The sequence below is a fragment of the Elaeis guineensis genome, chromosome 1 (genome assembly GCF_000442705.2).
Source record: "Elaeis guineensis isolate ETL-2024a chromosome 1, EG11, whole genome shotgun sequence".
NCBI classification, from domain to species: Eukaryota; Viridiplantae; Streptophyta; class Magnoliopsida; order Arecales; family Arecaceae; genus Elaeis; species Elaeis guineensis.
The window spans coordinates 116,703,736-116,709,735 of record NC_025993.2 but is presented as its reverse complement, the minus strand read 5'-3'; the positions used below and the strand labels follow the sequence as shown (position 1 = coordinate 116,709,735).

General features: G+C 44.7%; 2 protein-coding genes across 4 annotated transcripts in view; both read right to left on the bottom strand.

Annotated features, from left to right (window-relative positions):
• LOC140856530 (chloroplast sensor kinase, chloroplastic-like) overlaps positions 1–6,000 on the bottom strand; it is a 30,001-nt gene that overhangs the window by 21,705 nt on the left and 2,296 nt on the right.
• Positions 1–6,000, bottom strand: part of LOC105038769 (uncharacterized) — a 53,411-nt gene that overhangs the window by 46,850 nt on the left and 561 nt on the right. The gene's annotated exons all lie outside the window — the stretch shown is intronic.

The following is a 6,000-nucleotide window of genomic DNA, read 5'->3' as shown; positions in this document are numbered from 1 at the left end:
AATCCAGTCTGCTAAGTGAGATAAGATTCCGCCTGAAATCGGGTATGTATCGGACCTCCCCAATCTCCTCACTGCACCGTCATGTGTCCTCCAGCTGACCGTCCAATGCCTCTGATCGCACAGCTCGATCCATTCGGCAGATATACAGTGCTCTCACTGTTCTCCAGGGAGTCAAACTGCTCCTCTCTGCAACACACATGATAGGGGCATGCAGAATCTAATATCCACTGCTGGGAAGAAGTAGATACCTCGTCAGATATCTCCAGGACATCTCCATCTGAATCACTGCCGGCCGTCGCTACAGCAGCCACCGTCCGATTTTTCAGTTGAGGGCAATCTCTGGCTAGATGCCCCCAACTTCTCACACCGGTAACACCTGGTTTTGCTCAAGTCCCTCCTGGACTTAGACCGCCCTCGATGCGATCTCCTGTCGCTCCGTCTACCGCCTCCTGCACCTCCAGAAGCCACCAAAGCTGAGCTATCGACACCTGAGCTCGAAGCTGGGTTCTCCCTCCTGAGAACATCGTTCTGGAGTATCGCCGCGGTGACCTCGTCCATCTTGATAGTGCTCTTCCCCACTAGAAGAGCAGTCACCAAGGACTCGTACGAAGAAGGAAGCGACGCCAGCAAAACCAGCGCCCTGGTCTTCTCCTCAACGTTCTCGCCAATGCTGAGAAGGTCGGTGAGGATCTTCTGGAAGTGGCTCAGATGCTCCTGCACGCTCTGTCCCTCAGTCATCCGCAGTTGGTAAAACTGCCTCCAGAGGAAAAGAGTGTTGGTGAGAGACTTCGCCATGTACAATTCCTCGAGCTTCGACCACAGCACCGTCGGGGAAGTCTCGCTCAGCACATGGATCACCACCTCATCCGCCAGGTACATGCGGATGGTACTCACCGCCTGCATCTGTAGCCGTTTCCAATCCCGCACCTCCATGGTGGTCGGTTTCTCATCGCACAAGAGAGCTTCGATCAACCCCTGTTGGATGAGCACGTCCTTCACCCTTGCCTGCCACAAGGAGAAATTGCTCTTACCATCAAACTTGTTGATCTCCATCCTGATTGTTCCTGTTTTCTCCATCTTCAGTCTTGCTCACCACCACTGCAATCTGCGTCCTTGTACCGCCTTGCTCTGATACCACTTGTTGGGTGGATGTCTGGCCAGGACACCACCTCCCAAGATCCTTTCAGTACCACGCGATGCAGCAGGAAGAAAGAAGAAACAAAACAGAAGGAAAAACAATCAAAATACGTGGATCAGCCACAAAAGGGCTCGCCTCCACGGGGCATGCAAACTTCACTATGAAAAGAAAATTTTACAAGAGGAGACCTCACCCTCAACCCTTGTACACCCAATTCTCTCTCACATGAAGTTCCCCTCACAAAAGCTCTCTCTCTCTTGGAGACCCCCTGAACCCCTGAAGAGCCTGGCGACCGCTGTCCAGGAGCCTCCTGCTCCTTCTCTCACAGCGCCTCACGCCTCTCTCTCCTCTCGGTTCGTACGGCGGCGAGAAACCGAAAACCATGCTTCTCTGCTGTGTCTCAGACCTTTTAAAGCCTTAAACATAGGTTAGAGAGTGATTAGGAATCCTTAATCAAGCCAAATCACGTCCCAAGCCGTCCGATCAACACCGGGAGCTCTCTGGACCCTTAGATCGCGCTCCGGTCCACGGAATAGGGCCGTGGACCGCGAGAATCGAGTGGGAAACGTCCACGTGGTCCACAGGCCGCGCCGTGGACCACCCGGTCCACGGTGGACCGGGGATGGGCCAGCAGGCCGCTGGGTCGCGCGTCCCGCGCGGGCCTGGGCCTGGGTCGCGCGTCCCGCGCGGGCCTGGGCCTGGGACGCGCGTCCCGCGCAGGCCTGGGTCGCGCGTCCCGCGCGGGCCTGGGTCCCGCGTCCCGCCCGGGCCTGGGTCCCGCGTCCCACGCGGGCCAGCGGGCCTGGGACGCACGTCCCGCGCGCCGCCGCCTGCGGCCGCGCCGCTGCCGCCCGCCGCCGGTCGCCGGCGGTCCTCCGCCGCCTCGGTTTTCGTGCTATCTTCGAAAGCTCGTATCTTCTCCATCCGAGCTCCGATTCAGGTGATCTTGGTCTCGTTGGACTCCGTTTTTCGCCGCGAACCTCGCTGTGGGCTCAATGTGGGCTGAATCACGAGGCGTCAAATCCTAACAGTTACCATATCTGCCTAATTGGCCATTTAAGCCTCCATCACTATTCTTTTTTCTTTCCTATCCATTCTATTTGTTATAGGTTATAAAAAAATGCACATGTAAATGATATTCAACCTAATACGCCACATATTGTGCGACAGAAATTTTGGTCCTCGTCTGATTGTTTGCAGCCTTTTATTCATCCAATCCATCTGCACCCAAAAATTGTTGTTACTCTGCATAACAATCCCACTCATGTTGCAGGTGAGTTGATAACCATAATGATATCCTTCTGGACCATTTCATTTTATTAGCATGCCCTTTTTTAATTCTCCAATGCTATCACTTATATATTCTTCCACTGATTTCATATTCCATTTCTAGCACCATCCTTATAGGAATGTGCTATATCAGAATTCTTCAGTTTTTTGTTGTCTTAAGCAGGCCATATGAACACTCCTTCAAATTGCATCTGAGTAACCATAAATAAATGATATTAATTTCATAGATTGCATCGAGCAACCATAAATAAATTACATTAAGGTCATCTGCTCAAAGTCGATAGAAAATTTTGTTGTAATGTTAACGCCACTAGCATTCTAATTTCTAAATGTGCATAATTTAAAGAGAAAAAGCACATAGTTTTCTAGTATTCACTTATGCAGGTATGGTTCAGAATCCACTGTTGGAACAGTTGCCCCTTTTACCATCCATTATCAATTTCTCAGAGCAAGATAATACAAAACATAAACTTAGACCGCTTCCGCAAAACGAAGAACCTCAAAATGATAAGACTAATGCCCTATAACTTTAAAAGGATGCCAAAGCCAGACGAAAAGATAAAAGAAATTAGAATACCTTACCTCGTCACACTTGAACCATCTGTCACCTTTGCTTAGCAAACCACCTTACGATACAAAATCATATTGTCTATTATCAGATCCTTTTCTCCCTAAGACAAAAGGAGTTTATGAACTGTTCCAACTTGGTTAAATCAGGAATGGTTCTAGAAAGAGGGGTACAAAATATACAAGGAAATTAATGAAAAGAAACCTAGGACACATAATGATGCACCCAAAAATGTTAATCATCCCAACTTGTGATTGATTTTCTAAACCTCTCTAATCGACCCAAAAAAAAAAGTTCCTATTTTCATTAGATTAATTTTTGGTGTCTCCAAATGAGAAACAAGACAAACTCCATAACACGTAGCATCACCACACTGAATCACACATCATATACCAGCTCCAAACAAATATTCAAACTCCTCTAGAACTCCAGCTAAAGCATACAATTCACTCAGCATAAAACAATATCAGTTCTGTCATACTTTAGAAACTAACATCCCAAAGAAACAGATGAATGATCTGATTAAAAAAAAAAAGGTGCACATTAGGATATCTCATTTATTCTCTCTAAATAACTAACAGGCATCCACATGAAAGGAGTGGAGAAACTGGACTAAGAATATCAATATAGCTATAGGAGGGAAAAGAAAACTACAACAATCTAAAAGTAAGAAATAGGATAGTATTTCTACAAGCCAAATATTTCATCCTTCTAGAAGACTAGAACACCTTTTACCAAAGCCATTAACTCAGAGGAGATCTCAAAACTCAGGGTTGCTACAGGTGGAGGGTTGAACCAGTAAAAGGAAATGAATTAACATAGGCCACAACAGTCACAATTTCATCATCATGAGATTTCCAATCTCACTGAAGATTCCTAACTCATCCCCTACTAAGTCCTAGTGATGAAACTCAGGAGCCAAAAAGAATATTTATATATCGTATCCCTAATAGTGGAGATTCTATTATAAGAGTGCACCCTCTCTAACCTAAAATCATGTTTTGTTCACACTATGCTCTGAGGGCAGTAAGCATTCATCATAAGTATCCTTCTTCTGATTACACCTATATATGTATGTATGTATGCATGCATGTATTTTCATTCACACTATGCTCTGAGGGCGGTAAGCATTCATCATAAATATCCTTCTTCTGATGACACCTGTGTGTGTGTGTGTGTGTAACTAGCAGAACTAGACAATATGCCTGCAAGACAAACCAAGACATATCTCTGTCAATGATAAAACATAGAGATCCTCAGGCTTTGACAATACTCCATCATGTATCTCATATGACATATCATGAAATACTGAATGCACTGGGGAAAGGCAGATGTACGGGAGGTGCAGACCTCTCTCTCTCTCTATCATGTTACATTCCAGCAAACTAGGGCTCAGTCCACATGCATGTAAAACAACTTATTTGCATGAAACAGTATAGTTGCTACAATGCTCATAATACCAAGACCTAGTCCCAAAGCAAGAAGCTTTACTGGATAATCATGATTCTTCCTAATTGCACCAGGATAAAGCTTTTTTATGTTCTATCCAGGCATAGTCAAAACTGTTTGACATTTTATGAACAAAAAACACATAAGAAGGCTTGGCATAATGATTTTGTTAACCAAAGGGCACCACCAGTAAATTTGAAAGCTACATATTCAACCTCATACATGTCTTTTCTTCATTACATATGGCAATCGCCAATTACAAAAAGCCTAACCTTGTGCTGTGCTTTAAAAACTACCTCAAACAAGTCTGCTATCAAAAAATTGGCAACTTGTATCCCTTCGGTGATCAACAGGTAACCACAAGCTCCCACACTACTTTACAGCAACCCCCTTGAGATGCCCTCAAGCAATGCTAAGCCCAAATCAGTATGCTACAGAGCTACAGCTCAGACAACTCTAAATGTTTCATGATACCAAATGGACTGGAAGATTCATGCCTAACCAGCCACCCTCCTTAGTAGAACAATTTTTAGGTAGTCTAAATCAAGGTTTTAAATCCAATGAGATTGGGTGTTCTGGTTTCTCCATGGAATGGGAAGCCCTGCCCCCACTATCCCACCATGTCCCAACAGTAGTCCCAATCGAGAGTCCCGTGGATACTCTCCCCTTCTTCTTTCCTTTCCTTTCTTATTTTTTCATTCTTTCTTTTTCTTTTTTTCTTTCTTTTTTCTTTTTCTTTTTCTTTCTTGTTCTTATCCCTTCATGTGAGTCTTTATTTCTTTTTCTTGTTTCTCTTTCCTTTCTCTTCCTTCTTACCTCCCATTCATTCCTTTTCTTTTCCCTTCCTTTTTTTTTTTCCTTTTTCTTCTTCTTTCCCTGCAAGAATGAGTTTCGGAGTCCCGACGCTATCCTGGTCCCATTTTCTCATAGGAATAGGACGTGACGGCTAGGATGCCCTTTGTCCCATTGGGACTTAAAACCTTGTTTTAAATTAAGTTTCACAGTCTCCAAGGCAAAGTCCTTCATAGATTGAAGTGTTAACATGATCTCAAGTCTCAACAACATATTTGCGACTGGGCACAAGGACTCTTTTCTCTTAATGCACAGGAGCACAAAAATGGTGAGCATGCTATACTCGATGATCACGAAAGTTGCATTCTAAAGACAACTTTACTCATCCAGAAGAACTTGTGAGCTTGTCATCAAAAGCTGCATTCAAAAGACGACTTTACTCATCCAAGAACCTGTGACCTTGTCACCACAGGGCTAGACAAAGATTGACACTCGCTGTGCAAGCTTTTTGATTTCACATGCCTATGAGTTGATAATCGTCATCAGATGCGAGTATTTCTCAAGACTCGACCCACTTTGCCATGCCTTGTCCACTACCACAAAACCAATAGACTCAGTATCATACAACAGTTCATACTGGTTTCATTTCCATTGCAATACAAGTCATGTTCAAGCCTCCTAGAAAGTACTTAAGCGCGATGATCCAATATTGAAGGAAAATCGCGTTCACCAACCAAAATTCAACTATCAACTGCTTCCAATT